We start from the raw sequence: 22,175 nt of genomic DNA, 5'->3' as shown, positions 1-22,175 counted from the left end.
TAATAGTATCCAGAGATAGAATAATTAACTCTTATGGTGCCTATTAGCAGCTAGGGTCTGAAGGAAAAGGATTTACAAAAAGAAAAACAGGAAGAGAAGAGAGGCATTTCTGAATATTGCTAGGTATATAAGTTACTGGAGAGAAAATTATGACATCCTTCCTTAATATGAAAGCCAAGTTCATCCTCTTTATCATCCACCAAAGAGGATAACTGTTTGCAAACAGGCTGAAAGGTTGTAGGCCACCGGTTATTCATTTCTTGAGCATTTATTCTCTTCTCACATTAGTGAACTTTTCAGTAAATTTACTCTTTTCACAATAGATGTATGAGTACGTGGAGTAACAAGCCTTCTTATGAGTCATAAGAGCTGCAGATCCCTCCTTTCTTCCTAGCTTTGTTTGTAAACTAGATGTCAAATCCTATTTAGTTAACACAGAGACTAGATCTGGCAGAGGACTTAGCACTGTAACACTCCCTGATTTACTTCTAAGTGTCCACATCAGTTCACACTGCCCAGTGTAGCACGTCTTCCTTGTTCTAAGAACAACCTGAGCTCAGGCTGTCTATAAACGCAGCACCTTTGTGCCTGTTCTGTGGTATCAAGACCTTTCTAGGAAGGACTCTGAAAGTAGCTTTTTTGGTCCAACAGAACATAGATGGGGCTGGAAAGCATGCTTGGCCAAACCACAGATACAAAAATCATTGAAGTGCCTGAAAATAACATGCAGGACATATTCCGTAGCTAAAAGAAAGCCTGTAGACTGAGAAGTACAATAAAATGATTCATATGATCAATGATCCATAAATACCGGAGAGATGTTCTTTACATCAAAAGAAGCAGCACTTCATTTTTCAAAGGCTAAGACATCAGCACAGGTGACAATGTCTTTCAAAGTGTGGAGTAGATATTAACCCACTTCACTAAAGCTATGCAAAAACTCAGAAAGATGTACTTCGCATGATTATGTATTATATACCAAAGGGGAAAGGAAGGAAGGAAGAAGAAATCTCCCCAGCCTTTCTGCAAATGCATACAATAGGAGTCATTGAAAAGCCTCTCAGTATTTTGCAGTACTGGACAGTAAATCAATGTAATCTGCATTTCTGCAGTAGCAGGAAACTTTCCAAATGATCGCTATAAATGGAGCACATGTTTTACGTATAGGTTACTATTTTTGGCAGTCCATCAAACCCCTTTGATCTGTAGACAGTGGGGTTTCATCCAGCCAGCAGGACAAGAATAAAAGGCCCATATTCTGCCTTGTGCCAAGATTCACTCAGAGCAGGAGATGGGGAGCCGGTTATGGTCACACAACTCGGCGGCTGCTCCTGTGTCAGCCTGAGCCACAGCAGAACTTAGATAAGCTTATGTAGTTCGAGTAATCCCAGCTCATTTCAGTCCCCGAGATGTTCCCTTTAAGAACTGAGAGCACTCTGTTCTGCTTCTGTGGGTCTCTCAGTCACTCCCTGTGCCAGCACGGGGAGAAGAATTGGCACAAGAGCTGTTTGTGCCGCCTTGCGCTGACTGCAGGGCTCCCTGCGCAGGGAGCATCCCCCGGGGCCCAGTTAAGCCAGTGCTCTGCAGCACCTGCACAATACAAAGTGACGGAAACCAGCACAGAGAGTCTGGCCCTAGAGTCCTCAAAATGGAAAAAGGCAGATGAAAAAAACCCAAAAAACCACACCAAGGCAAGGGAACCAGGCAGCGCAGAAGGATTAGAAAGAAAAGACCAGAACGAAAATTTATAAAATGGAGCAGATCACTTCCTGACTGCAACAGAGCTGAACTTCAAAAAAGATCCACTAAGCCCATAGTGCTGCTGCCCAGGACGAACAGCATGTGAGTGTCCTCCCTCTCCTCTGGTTCATCATCAAAGATGATGTCAATATTTATGTCTCCCTTTCTGAACAGTTCTGGGAGTTTAAACTGGGTCTCAGTCCATTACAGCCCCTGTATAAAGGAGTGAGCAGCTAAAGTGCTTTGCCGCATGTGGATAAAGCACTATGGAACACGACTGTCCAATATCCACGATTTCGTGGCTCTCCGGGTTGATTCCAACCATAGGGAGAAGCCAGTGTTGACAAAGAGAATTGCATATATCTAATTTTCCCACTACCTTCCTTATTTTTTTAACTCTGAATTTCATTACACTCGTGGCATATATATAAAATACATTTTCATTAGCCCGTCATCAAAGCACGCAAATCTTAAAACCCCTCTGCTGTTCTGAGTGACATATTTCAGGAATAACTACTCAGAAATAACTGCTGTAGATGTGTCTGGCTGCTGAACATGAAAGTATGGGTGCTGCTGACTGCCTGGCAGCTGGCCCAGCATTTAACCCTGCTGTTTTAAAATGTCGTAAAATAAGCACAATTTAATCTTTTGAAACCTTTTGGTCAGTGACTGTGATTTCCGCAAAAAATGACTTCAAAGGAAAGACAGGCACCTTTGTTGATGCCTTTTTAAGCAGTCATGAGTTCCAAATTATTTTAAAAAAGGGAAGCAGAAACCTCAAAGTGTGTAACACCTCCTCAGGATTAGATGCTGAAGCGATATGTAAACTGGGCTGTAAAAATCGATCCTCCACTAGCGATGTGGCTCAGAATGATATAATTAAAAGATAATGTCAATGGAAAAAGAATACCATCATAGACTAATAGGCTCCTCCTGACACATAAATGCCGCAGCACAGCCCCTACTTTAATGAAAAAATACCACTAAGAAGCCAAGTTATTTTATTTTCAAAGCAGGATGTGTTGAAAATGTTCTATTTCTGTTGCTATATTTCTATTTTGCCAAATGTCTGACACAGTTAACACTTCCACCTTGCAGTGTTCACATAACACACAGCATTCATCTGTGCCTCGAAAGCACCATGCTTTACCTGTGCAAAAAAGCAGCTTACTTCTGCAAATAGTCTTCCTTTTTGTTGATAAGTTGCAATCTTAATATAGACTGATGGTTTTCTTTCCAAACTTAGATGTGGGAAAAAAATTACCATATTTAATTTTTTTAACATAGATTCCATTCAACTTGATTTAGGGAATGTAGACATTCCTAGGCATGAGACTATTTAGGGATAAGGTGACTATTTTTCACCCCAGTCAAAGTTGAGTTGAAAATGCCCTTTAAACACATGGGAGAGAAGAAAAAAAAGGGATGTGAAGATACCTTGAATAATTAAATGTATTTCCAATCTACATCAAATTACTCTCTTTACCTTCTTCTGTTCTTCTCAGATTTGGTTTGGAAGAAATGCCTTTTGGCATTTTAGTATTAAAGCAGAGTGATATGAAGAGCATTTGATCCATCAGTGTATGCTAGGATGCTCTGAAAATGCCTACCAGATGTGGCCCTGAAAAGTCTTAGGCGTCTTCTGCTTAGTTCCTGGCTTTAGACCAGGCTGAAGGAAGAACTAGCTGATGAGCTGCTCAGAGCAGGCTGAGCTGGACATGATCTGGATGACTGTTGTCACCTACAGAACTTTAAAATCTAAAAGGGAGGTGCCTTGCAAGACTAGGCGCCTCCAGGATTAGGCAGCGGCCAAGCACGGGTTTCTGGAGAGCACTATTGGATACTGTTCCACCTACATCCTGCCTTAGGTGCCTAAGTCCTTTACTAGAGCTAGCCAGAAAGGCTAGAGTCCCATTGAAGTCAAGAGAAGGATTTACATTAACTTAAGTGGATTGGTTCGGGCCTTAAAATGAGAACCATGTGTACATCCTTATGAAGAATCTGGTCCCTTCTGTTTATTCATTGTGACTTCTTGCTATATTGAACTGTTCTTGTGCACTAATACACAAATAGTATGTCAAAAGATGTTTTGGAGAGTAAAAGAGTTTCATGCCCATAGTCTGTGCTACTCTCAGCGGTTCTGGAAGCACGGCAGCCACCCTGGCTAACAGGCCAGTCAAGCCACATACGCCATTCAGGTCATACATAAGCTCTAATTGTATTACTCGCTTGGCTCGTCAATACTTTCCATGGAGCTGAAGGAAAGGAGGGCATATGGAATAGAGAAGCAGGAAAACTAATGAATGAGAGAATATAACTTTCAGGGTTCTGGCAATGTTTTCACATCCATTTTTTGTTCCACTCCCCTGAGGTCACAAAAAGCAAATGGCATATTCATTTCCTTCCATCTGTGCTATTCTGAACAGCAAATGGGAACTAATATCTAAACTTTCCTAATAAGCAGGAGTGGGAGGAGAGCTGGGTAATAATTAGCTACTGACTAGCAGTGTCTTGTAGATTATGTGACTCTCATAGCGATGTTCGTTGTAGACGTATTTTTCTTCTTCCTTTTCCTATTTTGCGATGCAATGACATTTTAAACTAAGAATTTTAAAAAGCCCAAATTCTACCCAAATCCTACCCATCCTGCATGAAGCAGCAGGAGTGGACCCGTGCAGAGCCAGGCCAGCACTGTCCCATTTTCCTTTAAAATACATGCAATTCCTTGTAAACACTGGGACGAGGTGGCTGGCCAGGAAGCCCTCGTGGTGTCGGATGTGTGGCGATGGCCCCCCTTCCCTGGGGAGACGGCTGAGCTCCAGCTGCAGCTGCCTCCCCCTCCCGCCGCTGGCTCCGCAGGAGGGGGCAGCTGGCAGGGCCTCCCCGCCACTGTGCCGACCCGGCAGCTCGCTCCCCCCCGCCCCGGGCCGCAGAAACCAGAATTTAGTGACCTGGCGATGCAGCAAATAAATAAATGAATGGAGCTGGAGAGCTTTCTGGAGAGGGCTGCAGGCCGTGCTTCCCAGAGCGAAGGAGAGGAAAAGCGCTTCTGTAGGCGTCTGGCTGGCTGGGTTCCTGTCAGAATAATGATTTCAATGTTACTGTGATTTCACCGAGCGGCATGCTGGGGCACATAGGGTCTTGGTAGGTAATTTTTTACCGTTGTGAATGTAAATAAGGCATTTATTCAAATTAACCCTCTATTATACAGAGAAAACATAAGCTGAGAGGAAGCATTGCCACTTGAGTACCGAATTGCAATTTATACAGCAGGGAGCAGGACGGGTCCTGAGCATCACCTGGCCAGCGCTGGTCAATATTTGCATTTAAAAATGGGGTTCAAGGACAATAATTCTGCCACTGACCTAGTTAGCAGGGCAGCTCTACACCTCAGCTTCCAGTCTGTAAAATGGGCGTAACAATCATGCCCTTACACAAGCCCCAGAACAGATGCTTGTGTGATATGAAAGCACTGGACACACACTGGGTGGGAATCAGACTTCTGCTCCAGGACAACATTCACATTTCTTAGGAAAAAAAGACCTCATAAAAAAAAACAACTTGAAATCCTGAGATATTTCTTTAACTAAAAATCTTCTCCTAAGCAGCATTTTACTTATCCTAAAAGATTTCATGTGAGAGACTATTTGCATTTCTTTACACTTCAGCTGGTTTGTTTTCTAAAATGCAAAACAATTTCAACCCAGAGAAGCAGGATACTATTTTTTAAAGAGAATAAAAATGGAAAGTTTTGATCAATGAAAAATTCTTCCAGATTTTTCATGTCCAAAAATGCATCCAAACTCTTTTCTGTGGCGAAGTTTCATTTTCAACCAACTGGCATTTTCATAAAGATCCATTTCATTAGAAGTTTTCCACCTAGCCTGGTCCAGTAGTACTACTTTGTACCTGGGTGCTGCCAAACCTCTCCTGGGCTCTACTCTGACGCCCAGTGAGGTGAGGTCAGCTAGGAGGCTTTTTTGGGGATCAATGAGTTTCTGCCAGTTCCCTGATGCCTAGGAAACAGTACTTTCCCGCTATGGCAAAGCCCGCCCGAGTTTAAAATAAGGGCGGTTCCTGTCTTTGGTTAGGCTTAGGCCACTTTTTATTTTTTTTTTAATTTTAAAAACATTTCCCCTTTATTTTCACAGTAAAAGGTATTTTCAATATTTTACAAGAAAATACTGAATGTCCTTATTAGCTTTAGGCCATAAATGCCACAAAACAGATTTAAAAACTGGAATAAGCCCAACATAAATGCTTACTATTGGTGAATATAAGGGCATACAAAACAGGGTAGTAAAGTCACTATACAATATCAGGAAAACCATTAAAAAAATCTGGAAAAGCATCAAGATGGCTGGCCTCTTTGTAGTTTCAGCACAAAAAAATTGAGCCTTATTTCTAAATATTTTCCCTAGTGGGAAATAACAGCTTGAAAATAATCCCAGATGTATTCATTTGTGTAACATTTTTCTGCTTGCAACATATAGGCATGGAAAAATTATTGAAGGTTTCAATTCTGGACTTGTATTTTAAAAATGTCAAGCTTTTGAAAAACAGCATCATTTTTCCTTAAAAGCTATTCATTTACCTGGAATGTTGGCCAGCAGGCATACATTATGGACTTGGTTTAGTTAAGATTGAAAAATTGCCCAAAGGCAAAAGAGAAGTAGGCAATTTTTGTGGCTCAGACTATATACCAACACAAAATACAGCTGAGTTGATTTTTGCGCTGGCATATAAAAGAATTTTGCAAGTATGGGATCGTAAAAGTGATCAAAGGCTATCTGAGGTTTTTAAAAAGCTTAAGGGTTGTTTTTTTCCCTGTTGTCTTCTTCACAACCAAAATCCGTATCCTGAGCTACAAACAATTAGAAAGCTCGTATTAAATGGCTACTGAAAACAATAAAATAAAAGCAATCCAAGCCCATAAGTAATAATTTCCAAAGAAGAGCAGATGAAAGTACATTTCTGTTTGTTCTACAAAACAAGTTGTTTACTAAAACGTTCCCATTTTGAGTAGATATTAAAAAAAAACCCAAACACGTACAGTCAAATCTTCAGGAAGTTGTCTCGCTAAAGGAATGACAGTTTTCATTTGTATCATACGATCTAGACCATAATCTTGAAAAGCTATTTGTCTGGATAGTATTTACAGCCCAATATTTTCTGTGACTTACTTTCTGTGACATACAGTAAGTGTTGTTTCCATGATATAGGTGGCTACAAAATTTTTTAACAGGTTGGACTTATCGGGGGGGTGGGGTGGGGTATGTCCCTCTATTTACATGAAATCTCTTTCTGTTTTTATGCAGGGAGATTCTTTAATAAAAAGAGAAGTCAGTGGAAATTCAGGGCATTGAATTATTCCTCAAGAGCCAAAAGTACAGATGAGGGAAGAGATATAGTGATCAAACCAGTGTACATCAACTCTATAGGGCTGAAGAAAATGCCTGTACTCTGAAAGGAGGAGCCAAACTCATGTTGAACCAGCCAGCTCCAAGACCAGACAGACTATTGCTGCATCAGTGCAATGGTCCATGTAAGATGAGTAAGTGAACAAGGCTGAGAAGTGTGGACGTAATGCCATATGGCCAGAGCTCCACTGGCTTGGCCTGAGTATCTTTGCACAGTGCTCCTGCCCTGCAGAGTTGAGCCAGCCTGCCTGGAGTGTGCCTGAGGAGGTCCAGTGCAACACATGTACAGCATGGTGATCCAAGGGCCATACGGTCTATCCTGTTCCCACGGGAATCATTGCCAGAAGCATTCTGGTTTTCTGTTTGAGAAGAATCAAGTCTTTAGAGGTTACCACAGAGGGTACCCTTCAGGAAATCTAGCCGCAACATGGCTGGCAATATCGAGCTGGATGGTTATTCCATGAAAGATGGTCCTTTTCCTTCTGCAGTGCAGACTGCTGCTACACGTCCATCTTCCTCAAATGCAGAACATTACGACGAGCAGCTTCAGACACAATCTGAGCTCAGCTAGAATGACTCTGACAGCTCCTGGGGTTTTGGTACAATATGTCAGTCAATGGAGTGAATGGCCACGCTCAGGTCACACATGATGTTGGAATGTGGTCCATGTGCTGGGGGAACGGTGGTGAGAAGTGCCATAAGTGGTGTATTCTTTCTCTTCTTCACTAGATGTAATACCTCCTCAATCAGATCAATAAATATCTCATTGCAAATTAAAGAAAGAGAATTTGTGTCGACATTATTGTTGTCCCTCTGCAGAGCAGTTGCAGATGTCTTGGCAGATCAGAGAAATCAGATATGCGGCCTCTGGTTATATTCTATTCTGGTTATTCTGTCGTTTTATTTACACATATAGCTAAGTCCTGAAATGGAGATAATCAAACAGCATGCAAGCAATTCTCTTGTTCAGGAATCTCAGCTCATCACTAAAATTGGGATTACAAGCAACAAATCCACCTGAAGAACAGATTTTAATACGAGACCAAGGCAAACAGCAAACTTGCCTTCCAATAAGACAGCTCCCTTCACACACAACTGTATATATCACAAATTAAAAAAAAAATTAGTATATCTTCCCATGAATTATTATTTACTTGCATGCTTAACTAAAATAAAAGAGAAAAAAAAAGTCTGAAAGATTGAAATGGCACCACCTGGTGACACCTGCCACACAGTATGAATGGTTGCACATTAGTACTCACGAAGCTATGTTTGTTGTTTGAAGTTTTGTTAAATAGCCTGGTGTATGACCATAAAAGCCTTTAACAGAATACTCTTAATTAGCCGCTGCTTTTTTTCATTCTGTTGCTATAGCTTGCTGTAAAGACAATTGTAGAGAGGCATGCAGATTCAGATACTTCATTCAAAAATTACCAGAGTAAATCAAATTATATATAAGACTCACCTCACTCTAATTTATAGTTCAGCTCAGACCATTGAACTTGCAAGTAAAATTTATGGGGGAAGAGCAATAAATTAAATTGGGTAGAAACATAATTTTAGTCCTCTAGTTACTTGTACAGTTCGATTTAACACATAAAAAATGGAGTATAATACTAACTTGTTAATAAAATGTGCACAGCGCTGACATGTAAAAACAGTTTTATAATTGGTTGGTCCACTCTGTTAGCCTTGTTGACAACACTAAATTTTCAAAACCCTACATTAGTAACATTGAGCTAACATTATAAATGCAGAAAGCTCATAAATGCATACAACAGAAATTCATTTGGCCTTTGATTTTTTTTTGGGTGTCTTTAAAGTTAAAACTGTAAAATTACCACATAATAAAAGCCAGTACACTGAACACTAATTGCCCATTTATAAAAAGCTCTTTTCCTCCAATCATGTAGGTGTGAGGCATAAACTTCTTGGGTTTTACGGAGCTGCGATTTATACTTTCAGTTCTGTTTCTCTCTGTTGCATTTCATCTTAAGCTTATAAAAGACGAGCTGGATTTTATTAATCTGCATCAGTGTTCATTGGACATTAAATCCACGAAGATCCCTACAGGGTTTTAATTGTGGCTGAATTGCCAACAATAATTGGGCCTCCGACTAACCACGGAGAGCAGCCCACCCTCGCTGCCGGGCACAACTGCTAGCTCCAACACCAGCCACGATAGCCCACTTTGTCAGCCGCCCGAAGGGAAGTTGTCAAGTCTGGGACCCTGCTGCTTTATTCCTATAACTATGTTTTAGAAACACCTCACAAGTGGAATTGTGGTTGCCTCATCCAGAAAATGTGGAAAGGATTAATGTGGCATGTAAAACAAATCACTCCTGAGCTCAGCTGAGAAAGTGGGTATTAAAAGCACTCCAGTCAAAACAGCTTTAGTGAAAGGGTCATGGTGATATACAGTCAGCACATGTTGGGCTGGTAAAGCTGCAGGGTGTTTGGAAATGGTAATGGTCCATGGGTGTAAATTCTTTCAAGACCTCTTAAAGGCACATGTGTTTCTTGAGCATGTTCTCCAAACAAGGACCTGTTATAGGTTAGATTCACTGGAGCTTTTAAACTTTATTGATTGGTTTGTGGTATTCCAGGTTCGCTTACTGGTTGTTTGGGGGTTTTTTTAGTGCTGTTGATAAACACAGAAAAAGATCCTGGTTTAATCTAAAACTTACAAATCTATGAACTATGTGGTATGTAGCTTTATTGTAACATATTTCAGAATGTGTTATTTCTTTTCTTTATGCCAGTAATCACTGGCTTCACAAGAGTTAAGGGTCTATCAACATTTCTTTTATGAACGCAGGTTGGTTAAAGCGTCTTTAGTTTTGAGGTTAAAAAAGTCAGACCCTTAACTTTGACATTTAGTGTGCCTTTATATATGTTTGTAACATTTGTAACATAGTATTTCCTAAAGTTATTAAAAAGATGGCTCATGGCAGCTTTTCTTGTAAAGCTGGGAAGACTTACGGTGCTTAGCAAAAGCTTTATTTTACAAGTTGCACTATTCCTTGTTCTTTTTTCATTAGGAGTTTCACTGTGATTTAGCATAAAGAATAAAAAAGTGATAACATATATGTACCATGTAGCTCTTTTCTACCCAAAGAATCGCCACTACAAGACGGAAACATCCAGAAAGGGTTTTTAAGCAACAACTCACCTTGACTTCCATCAGAAACATGAGGGTTCAGTAATTTTGTCAATTAGGCCTTCTGTGCAGGGATCACTTCACTTACACTTGAAATGGAGCCATTTCTGAGAAGCATGTGTCAGGTGTTGAGCAGAACACAGCCACATCTTTATACAGACTGAGTGGCTGAGAAGTGGAACTGGGAAAAAAAAAAAAAAAAAAAAAAAAAAGAAAAAATACATCTAGTTGCTACAGTACTTGTCATGATATAATTAAAATCACTAATAATCACTTCCAACATGCACCATTCAGTTGAGAATGCATCCCTGCAGCAAGTTGCCTTCATTCGATTCTAGGGAAGCTTATCACAGTTGTGGCACAAAAGCCAGTATTTTATGATTCGGCCAGCAGAATAGTGTTTTGGTTAAGTACACTACAGATTAGGATTTTTCAGTCTTATTTCTGAATGTATTTGTTTTTACACAAGGCCACTGTTAATTATTTTATGTAGTCATTTAACCTGTGTTCCCTATAACAGATTTGAAAGCAGAAGCACAGAATGCAGTTACATCATGTGGCAGGTGAAAAGATTTGTTCTGAATAATTATATTTAATTGAAATCATATTTAAAAACACTGAGGAGTTGTTTTCTTGCAAACCCACAGGACTACTATGAACAGGGACCATGGTTAAATGATCAAAACCCTACTTAGTCAAGTTAAAACAAATAAATAAAATAACATGTGACCTTGGAAAAGTTTGGGTTCTATGTAGGTTCTGGTTCAGTGCCTCTGACTTTGGCTCCAGCTACAACCATGACTACAAATATTTTTTCACAGGCTTCAGCAATGACACCATTTGTTACTTTTGCTTCGTACAGCACTGGTGAAAGTCAGGATCAATCATTCTCCTGCAACATTTCCACCATGCAATGAAGTTCCAGCCATAGAGCAAAGTGACACATGGTAGATATGATGTCACTGTCTGACATCTTTATGGAAATCAGAAAGCTTTGGCAATGCTGAACTTCAAAATTAAGTTTCCTGTCCTCGTTCCCTTCAGGAAGGTGAAAAGTGATGTGCCTGTAACCTATCTTGAAACAGATGTCCTGTAGCTACTTAGGTAAACAGCTGAGGTAACGGGCCAAGACACATTTAAATGTTTTGTGAAGAGACGCACAGTCTAGAAAGACCCCCTCAAAAAAAAAAAAAAAAAAGTTAATAGCAGACATGGGTTGTTGTAATGTCATTGTTCCACATCGCAATAATGTGCAGGAAACTGGACAACACTGTAATCTGTAAACCAAATTATTGGTGTTCTGCCCAAACATTTTAAAAACCAAACACCTGCAAGGAGCAACCAAATACTCTGAACAGAAGACTAGTCCTTCTGGGTTTTTTTTACCTTTAAAAAAATATTAAATTTTAGGCTTAAGAAATTATTTTTCTTTAAGCTTGCTAAGCTACAGGGCATGAACAAAGGCATTTTTTTTTCCAGAAATATACAGTTGCTCTGTTAAACCAAGTAAAAGTTTCCTGTACCTAGGAAAAAAGACACTGCTTACCTTTTGTTTCAATTCTCATAACAGTCACTCTTGCTAGTCTTTATACTAAAACCTCAAATCAGCTGTTTTGCTGAAACACTGAGGTGGGTTTAAGTTGAAGTCTTAATAATACCAGCTTTTTAAGTTAAATTCCTCATATCATCAGCTCTTGAGTTTTGTTTCATTTTGAGAAGAGTCTGCTCTCAGATCTAGAACTGTAGATTCAGATTCAAAGACATTCATCAATATGTTCATCAATATGTTTATTAGACATTTCACTGCCTAAAAGATTTAATTTGGACAGAAAAGGAGCCCAGGGTAGAGGGCTAATGAGCTCTCTGTGCAGCTCATTACTCAGCTCTTCCATTTCTGACCAACCACCTCAGCCCCTGGTTTAGTGGAGTAGAGCGAGGTCTAAAACACCAAGGTCTCCCTAAAATTATCCATCCTCTTACTCTTCTGCAGAATTGCCTTGAACACTAGTGAGGACTAGGGCCTTGCTGTGCTAGGAGATGTATAAACATTAAGAAAGCAAATATTACATGCTTTGAAGAGCAGATAAATTTAAGGTCTTCTAACAACAGCAGTCAGTGAGCTTATGCCCTCCTAAATAGGAAATCAGGTAAGAAGAGAAAAAAAGAATAAAACAATTGTGGGGTTTATTTTCCTCCCAAGTCAGGAACAACGGGGGCTTGTTTTCATCTGTGCCTAGTGAGCTCCATTCACCTTGTTCAACAAGGCTTCGACATGGGCAGACCAAGAGTCAAGGTTGAATTTTTGGTAGGCCTGTGAGCAAAAGTGAGTGGTACTTAGAGAAAAAGGAGCGAACAAAATACAGCAGGGAGTATCACAACAGTGGAAAAAAGAATTAGCTGGATAGAGAAGGAAAAAATGCTTTATTAAAAATTATTCTCATTAAATCATTTACATTTGGAAAAAGGCATGGGGGGGTGGGAATTTATTGTACTTGGTGTACTTTATTAATTTATTGTACTTGGTGTACAATTTATCCAAAAATTATCAAAGTGCCATGTTTCAGTAAGGCCTCATGCTTCACTTTAAACAGATTCTAGAAAAAAATACATAAATGTTTTATGCATTCCATTCTTTTTAATTTTAAATTTAATATTTGGGGTTGTATATTTCGTCTTCCTTCTTAATTTTTCATATTAATAGAGGATGAAAATGGCAAACCCAGGGAAGGCTTCATCTGTAACTAAAAAATATCCTGTAATCCTAAAACAACACACTGTTTTCCCCATAAATTGAACAAAATTTTTTTCATCTTTTCCAAGAAACAAAAACGGCAAAGATAAATTCATATCATCACACAAGCAGCGAAGTGCGTAAGTTATCTCACATTTTCTGTCGCTGATGTGGGACTGTCCAGGTGTCAGCCATTTCATGAAGGGCATGGACACCAGCTAGGAACACTGTGTAAAGCAAGAGAGAAGGTAAGAAGGAGGCAAATGTCCACTTTCTTCTCTCTGTTTTTGCTCATAAGCTGCTGCCAGTGCTCACTTTCCAAACAGTTTTTCTGTATGGTCTTTTCCACACTTTCTGTGCGCTTGCCACATTTTGCCCACAAAATCTTCTGTTTACATCTCTGCAAAATGTGCTACACAAAAGGCACACATCATTTTAGAAATAGAATCTGATAATATATGTACATATGTGTGTGCATGCATGTGTTGAAAACATTAATCAGAGTCTTCCTTTGGTACTACTGCTTTCTTATTCACAAGTGCCGCACCAAACCCAGGCATAATATCAAAATAAAGCATTCACAGCTGAATTACCTGTATATTCTGTTATTCATACATTAAATACATCAGTACTGAAGCAATCTCAAAATGTCATTCTCTGCCTCTTATTGGCTATGGATTTTGCCACACTAGTTAAGAGGATGAACAGACTAACCAGCTCTGTCTGCTAAACAAAAGGGAGCAGACACAGTAGGCAAGTGCCCCCACTAACATCTTTAAGCAGCAATTTTCAGGCAAACAAAAGGAAGCACTTTTCATTACAATGCACAATTAAATCATGGAACTCATTACCACAGGATGCTGCAGAAGCCAAAAGTATAACAGGGTTCAAAAGGAGATTAGACTAATTCATGAAGGATATGTCTATCAATGGCTATTAAGCACGGTGATCCGGATGCACCTCTGGCGAAGGAAGTCCCTAACCCACTGACTACTGGAAGCTGGGAGGGATACCATGGAAGAACTTTGTGCATAGTTTTTATGTTCATATATATAAAAAAAAATATTTTAATTGAGCACCTTAGGGAATTTTTCAGTTCTCAGACTCACAGTTCTTATCCTACTTGACCACTTAAATTTTTGCAATGCTCTTTTTAGGGGCCCTTTTTCAGCAACTTGAACATTGTATTAGCCCTTTAGAGACAAAGCAGTAACTTCTTTTAACAGATTTACCTGATGTTATTCATTGAACTTGTAGAAGTCTCTCTACCTTTGTAAAGCTGCAACATCACTCCCAGAAACCTGGTAAGTATAACTGAAATAAAATGTGATATGCGCACACCTGTATAGCAGATGACTACGTTAAAAGTGATTAAACAGCATTTCTTTTAGTTTCTTTTAATTTGAACCTTACTCCCTTATACTTCTACTACAAAATTGTTAGGGCAGGGACCCCTCTGAGCAAACCAATTTACTGAAGCTGAGGATGCAGCCCTTGATTTTACAAACTGAGGACAGATAATTGTTACACTTCAAAGAACACATGTCATTGCGAAGCTCTTACAGTAACACTTCTCTTCCCATGGCCTTCCATTTAAAATGTGTTTGTGTCATTTATATTGCAATTACGTTCTAATGCAAGATACGTTAGGGAGTGTAAATATCAAGATTAAATCTACCTTGAAAACTCAGGCTGAATCAGGTTTATAGCCTAGAGGCAAGTTGTGAATCCCATAAAGCATTGTTTGAGGGACCTGGTTAGTGTTCTGTACACCTGCTTAATGTTTTTTTTTTCATAGTCACAAATGTCAAACTGCTCAGTAACGCATTGGGGTTTGAATGACAGCCATGGACTTGAGCACCAGTTATGTTTTTTCACTACCAAATTGGACTATAAATGATGAAAAAGAGGTCAGAAAGGAAGTATGGAAGCATACAAATTTGAAAGGGGAAACTGCTAATAGTCATAAACCGTGTGCAATCAAAGGACTGGCAAGTCATTGTGAATTACCTGCTCCATGAATTACTGATCTAACTGCATTATGATATGGAATTTTCTAACTCCTTTCATCTGTGGTGCAATGGCTCCTAACAGCTCCCAGATCAAAAGCAAGGCTGCCAGTGAAACCATGAAAAAACCCCACAACACTGACTTTCATTATGAGCACTTATTTGTTAAACTTTTCTTAATATGCAGGCTTCATTATTTATTGATTCACTCATTGGATGTACTGTAAGTATGCCACCTGCCAAATTTGAGGAAATAGCACAGAAATGATCAGCAGTGTGACACCTCAGTGCAAGTCCAAACTTGTAAGCATGTCCACATAAACACTCATAGCTTGTGCATTTCTTCACAGGTGGTAAAACGCAGAACAAACATTGGTTTGTTTTTTGTTTTAAATTCAGATTACTCAAAATACTTTATGAACAATTAGTTACATGTTAGTACTTTTACTGACTGTGTAAATTTAATGAGACAATTAGCTTGCACATGCCAATAGCTCCAACATGAAGACACAGTCTAAGGCATATATCAGCAATGATGAAATGATTGATTTCTACAGGTGCCTGTCCTATATGCCCCAAAACAGAATTCTAAGCTCAAGTTATGACCATAACAACAATAATCAAGCCAGCAGACATATTAACCAAAATGTATAAATAGTTCTTTCAGCCGGGCTTAGAAATTCTTATGGTGTGTATTACAATGTTTAAAAGACATTTCTAATTAAATACTTTTTTAAAAAAAAAATCTGATTTCCTAGGCTGGATGAGAAAAAATGAGGTTAGTTATCCTCACCTGAGAAATAAAAAAAAAAAAATTTTATATATATATATATATATATATGTACACATTTTGACAGATAACTCTTTGGTTTGGTATGTTTCTGTTGGGACAACTCTGAGTTCATCCAGAGATGAAATTTTGAATTTATTTCATCGTGATGACAGTCTGCACACTGAGTATGTCCTTATTTGTGCCTATCACAGAGAATATCCATTTCAGGCACTGACAGCTGCATCACTATTTCAGTGTGAATATACTGGATACTTTCCACCTAAGATCATATTTGTAAATATGTGATGTACAAGCAAAGAGAAAGCAAAGACTAGCAGTATCACCTCACTGGTAGATCAGCCTAGAAAATAGAATTTCTCTCCTGTGGAAAGAAGTGATTGTCATTTTTCCTGAAGAATTCATATTTTTGTAAAGGAAAGAAAACTTCCAATGAAACGCTTCTGGAAGAGAGCCTACCTGAGGGCCAGTGCCCCCCCATTTCATGTTTCCCTCCACCCAGGCACCCCACTCCCGAGGTAGAGGCCTGGTCGGGCTGTCAGGAAGCTGGAGGAGCAGCTGCCTGGGAGCGGGGAGCCAGGGGAGCCCAGGCTGGCACGCCACCAGGAGCGCAGGCTTCCTGGACAGCCTGCCTGCCTGCTTTCCATTGAAACGTTCAATGGAATCAACATGTTCCTGTGAAATGTTTCAATTCTGTAAAATCAGCATTTTCCAACAGCGATGTGTTCCACTGGAAAATTTTGAACCAGTTCTAATAATCAGGGCATCTTTAACATCTCACACAGAGGTGGAGTGGAAGGACATTACACTTCCATCTGAGAGACCGTGCGCCAAATGCTCTCCTTGTCTGCATCCTATGCTGAAGCCATGGTCTTCACCTGAGCTGTCTGCGACAGCGGGCTGGTGGTTCTGCAATGAGCGTCACCATACAATAGCGTATTCTTACTCCATTGCTACAGCTTGACCGAAACTGTCACACAGCAGGCACCATGGATTTGATGTGGCCAAAGACAGGGCCATAGCAAAGACCACTTGTGAAAAGCCAGTAATTTTTGAAGTTTGGAAGAAAGTTTAACAATTTTAAACTGTCATAGGAACCACAAGGAACCGTTCCCAGCTCCAGTCATGACCAGGGTTTTTCTTATGTATGTATGTATGTTGGAGAATTTTGGTTTAATTCTCTTTTTCCTTTGGTGAGTTATTTGGTTGATTTCCTTGTCTTCTTTAGGAGGTGGATTCATAAACTTGACAAAAAGGTATGGATTTTATTTATACAAAGATTCCATTCAAGAAAAATTTTAGAAAAAAAAAGCAACAAGAATGTCCAGCAAAACACAGAAAAAGAATGTTTCCTGGCAGCTGTCAGTCAAACCACTGGTGAGAAACCTCTACTGATGATCACACCTCTCTATGTAACCTACCTTGTTTTCAGTGAGACATTTTGGGCGCTTGTTCTATTAAGAGCAGTTAAAAGTTAGCTAGGCAAAGGTCTACAAATATAAGATAAATCAAAGTAAACAATTAGTCAACCAAGATTTTAAAAAAGTAAGTGAATCTGGATGACAGGAACCTGATGCTTGATAGGTTTTGATGGACCCAAATATGTTTCTTTACTGCAAGAAATAGATAAGAGGAAGATAAATTATATCTTTCTGTAGCTGATGTTGGAACTCAGAAATTATTGTCAGCAAGTGTTAAACAATCAAACTACATGATGACAATCAGATCATACCAGCTCTTTAAATTCTATTTTACAATTCATTTTTAAGGATTGGATTTCAGACTGCTGATGTTCTTCAGTTTTGTGCAGCTGTAATATTTAGGAGCAAGAGTCATCTCACAGCAAGTCATGCAATAGACCGGATCTTCTATGGGGCAATTTCTCTTAGTCTAAAATCCGCCAAATAAATCTCAGGAAGAATGTGCCTATTTCACTCTGTTAACCATAAAAGGAGGCTATGGTGACAAGCTTGGGGTAAACATCTACACTGTAGACGATTTAACGTAGGTGAGATGAAACCAACCCAACTGTCTTTAAGGTAACTTTTCATGGAATAAATTACTTATCAAACTTAGGCTGTAGAAGACTAGTGTTTATATTGGTTTTAAATTTTGCAAGAGCAAGTTTTAATAAACAGCATAGTGACATCTGTGCTTTAAGATCTTGTCATCATAGAGGAATTTTTAAACAGACTAGGCTCTGAGGCTCAGTAAATATTTTACTAAGTGTCCTCAAATTTAAGGTTTAAGCATTAGGCATCTCATTCATGTCAACCCTTACAGTAGCAAGGCAAAGAAAAAAGAGAAAATGAAAAAGCATGAAGGAAAAGGGAGAGATAGATGTAAAAAAAAACCCAAAACAAAACAAAAAAAGCCCCAAACAACCCAAACAAAACCAAGGAAAAAAAAAAAACAACCAACAACAAAAACCCAAGGGAAGCCTCCAAAAGACCAGAATAAAAAGAAACAGAAACAATCTACAGAATTACCAATCCTTTTTTGTGTTGTAGGAAAACATGTATAAACCACAGCAGATAAGCTTCCCATCATTACAGGAGCTGGCCCTGAAACAAAACTCCAAATTTAGAAAGCTCAGCAGCTGAGGAAGCTGAACCCGGAGCTGTGCTTTGCATCTGGCACAGCCCTCGCTGTGGGGCTGTGCCAAGGCCCCAGACTCAAACACCCCACCATGCTGCGGCAGGGGCACTGGGTGCCTGCCCCACCTCTGATGCAGCGCCAGCTTTTCCAACCACTCCTCATCCTGCAGACACACAGTCACTTATATGTTGGAAACCATATATCACGTACACATTCAACATATAAAGTCACTTTCCATCCTGCACATTTTGAGAGTTTAAATTTTAAATTTCATTAAATTATACATGCTATTCCAAATTTCCCAGCTGACTCCTCTTAGCTAACCTCACTCCCAACACAAAATAGGGGTTTTTTTTATATATAAAGAAAGAAAAATGCAGCAGCATTGCTCTCCTTTGGGTACTGTTTGGTGAAAGAGGGGAAGGCCACATGCAGGTAGCCGTGGCTGAACACAGGTGGACACTGCTGTCCCTGCCACGCAGTAAGAGAGATTATGAGTCCAAGAGGGATCCACTTTGGGAAAAGTGCCCAGTGCCAGCCATAGAAATGTGAATAAACATGTACAGCCAATGCATAAGTACCTATATATATATTCATACATACATATATGTGTATATATCATGTAAAGGTGTGAGGAGCTTGGGAAAGATCCCAGGGCACATACACATGAATTATACGTGAGTGTGTTTGCGTATATATGGGAAAGTGGGTAAGCACAGCTGTGCACGTGTGCTCCTCACATGCCCCCAGAATGCCTTCTATTTCTGCTGTTCTGGCTTGGTTACCTCAGTGCCTGAGTCTACAATAACGCATGTCACCCTTGTGGGTAACATTTTGTTATAAATCTGAGCATGCAAATAATTGTGTCAAAGCTGTCTACGCGTGCAACCAGTTGAGAAGCTGAAATGTCTTCAAGTTATGTAGCAACTGTTTTCATTTTCTCTCAAATGGTGTTTCTGTTATTTTCTAACCTCTGCCTTTTTTATTGTCTTTATTCTGCTCTAAAACTTCACCTCCTTTCTCTTCTTTGCCTAACTTCTGGACAGTGAGAAGAATGTGTAGGAGCCATCTCCAAATTTTAATACAAAGACAGCTAAAATCCCAGTCTGTATCAAAAAAGAAAATCTCTTACTGAATTGCTCAGTATTTTCTTTGTGTACACAAACCCTCTCAGAGAAGCCATAATACAGCCTTAAGAAGCTGCCAGTGATTCCGTAATAAATGCTTTCTTTCTAATGTGGCAAGGGCTTTGAAATGTAAGTTATAAATGTGACAGAAGGATTGAATTCATGTTTGTCCTATAGTTATAGATGTGGTATAGCTGGGTATGAAGGCTGTGCCTGTGCACTCCCCCAGGGCACTTAGTCAGTAATTACCTGGGTGGCCCAGGGCCTTCCCGGCAGAAGTTACAACAATGGGCGAATGGGAGACTATGGACGGGCTGGAGAGACGGCGGTTGACTGAACTCCTTCTTGGCCACCTTCAGTACAAAGTACTTCCAGGAACACTGCAGGAGCAAATTTTCAGAAGTCCTGAGATCCCCTCAGGCAGCTCCCACTGTGCCTGGACCAACAGATAGGCACTACTGGTATGCTTTAATAGTTCATTAACACCCTGAGTGGAGAACCTGGACACTAAGACTCCCTCAAGCAATTCCTGCAGCAGAAGTGACCAAACTGAACGTAGACAAGACACTTATAAATAGAAACTGCAGCTGCAGAAACGGTCATGTAGGACAGTCTTTTGTACATAGTTAAAATAATTAGGAGATGTTTTGCAAGTAGTTTAAGATAATCAATACCAATGGATCGTGAACACACTGGAGTTGTCATGTAGGACCACAGCCCTCACAGTTTGGGAAGTCTCACTTACTCCAGCTAAAAATGCCATTACAACATATCTTGCAAGGCAGACTACAATCGCTACCTACACAGCGACTGAGAGATTTGGTTCCCCAATAAGTACTACCCCATACAGATAAACCAGAATCTTTGGGGTTTTGGTTGGGTGGTTTTTGCTTTTTTTTTAAAAAAAAAAAAAATAAAAAAATCCATGAGTCAATTATGCAACACTAATTAAATGTAGGAAATCTAAATAAGAGATACTGGAAAGGAAGGTTTCTGCTAAGCATCTATCTACATGAAGCAACAACAGGAAAATGTGGACTATGCTGGAATTCAAGGAAAATAAATATGAAATTGGCAAGACTCAAAATAAATCCACCTGTCTAAAGATGACCTCAACTGTAAACACTTAGGGGAACTCAGACAGTTACCACCCACAGTGAAGAGGACCAAAGGAACCAAGATTATCTCATCAAAACAGACCTGACCCTGACTTCTCCCTGTCCTAGCACTCCCCTTGCTTACTCTGTCTTAATCCACGTACCAGATTTTCTGAAGTCAGTGGCCCAAAAGGGCACGTGACCATGGCCTGCTCAGCTTAACACTATTTACTCAAACACAAAGGAATAATAACAACAACAACAGTAATAATAATAATGTCCTTCTTAACAAGGATCAATTGCATTCAGTTACCTGAATGTTCATTTAAGAATTTTTTCTGCAAGTTAAGGGAGCTTGTGCAGAATAGATGATCATCGAAGGCAGAATTCTCATCTTCCATAAATTTGAAGGAACTCCATATACCTCCAAGGAATTAAACCAAGTTTACAATTTCTAAAATGAGGTAAGAATTTGTCCCATACCATGTACAGTAACAAACACTAACAAACTGACATTAAGAGGACCGGCACCAAATAAACAAAAGTAAGTAAAGCATGGTCCCTAAGTGAACATGAGAAGTCAAATAAAGGGTCTTCTATAAGCCTATTAGAAGGGATATGCATTCATAAATTCTTGTCCGTTGCAAAGTGATAGGCCAAATTGTATTTAGCCACATCAGCAGCAAAGATTCACATAAGGACCAGCAGGAGCAATAAAATTCATATGGCTAGCTTTCATACATATAAAAGTTTCTTGTACCACGTGTCAGATATTCGGTTTGTAGGAATAAATATATTAACTATGTTTTTCTAACTGAAAACGTTTTCCACATGTGAACAGACTTAAAAGCACATTTAAAAAGAAGATGCAATAATCAGATTTTAAACTTTGACTTTAAATTCAAAACAGAACTTGAAGTAAGTCTTTGTGGATGTTCCTCTTTTTGAAGGAATGCACAGTTCTTGTTACCTACTTCAAGAAATGAGTGGCAACACTCAGTCACAAAAATGCAACAGAACTTCTTAGGAGTGGGAGGAGGCTATATAAAACACATTTAAACACCAAGACTGTAATAGTCAGCAAGATTTGGAAGACTGAGGCAAAAGTGGATTTGAAATTTTAAATAATATCCTCAAGTCTTTGCTTATCAACCATTACTTGTTTACAGAGAAATAACATGTCAATTCCCATTCCCCAGTTACCACACAAATGGGATAATTGTTACTAAAAATAACTTCTCTCAGAAATACAGGATCAGTTATTTTCACCAAAGACGTGGCCAATTAGGCAACATACAGAATGAATGTTGTTGATTGGATCTCTTTGTTAAGGACTGGCAGAAAACAATATACAGTAATGGCTAAATGGTAAAAGAAAATAGCAATTGTTCATCAGTATTGTGCCCTTGATTTTTATCTAAGTGTGTGCATTGGGCCAGCGTGGCTGTGGGAGCCAGGTAAACAGCATGAGGAAGGAATGGGAAGAAATGGAGCAAGGAGCCC

This window comes from Balearica regulorum, chromosome 2 (genome assembly GCF_011004875.1).
Source record: "Balearica regulorum gibbericeps isolate bBalReg1 chromosome 2, bBalReg1.pri, whole genome shotgun sequence".
NCBI classification, from domain to species: Eukaryota; Metazoa; Chordata; class Aves; order Gruiformes; family Gruidae; genus Balearica; species Balearica regulorum.
This window is presented reverse-complemented; position numbering follows the sequence as displayed.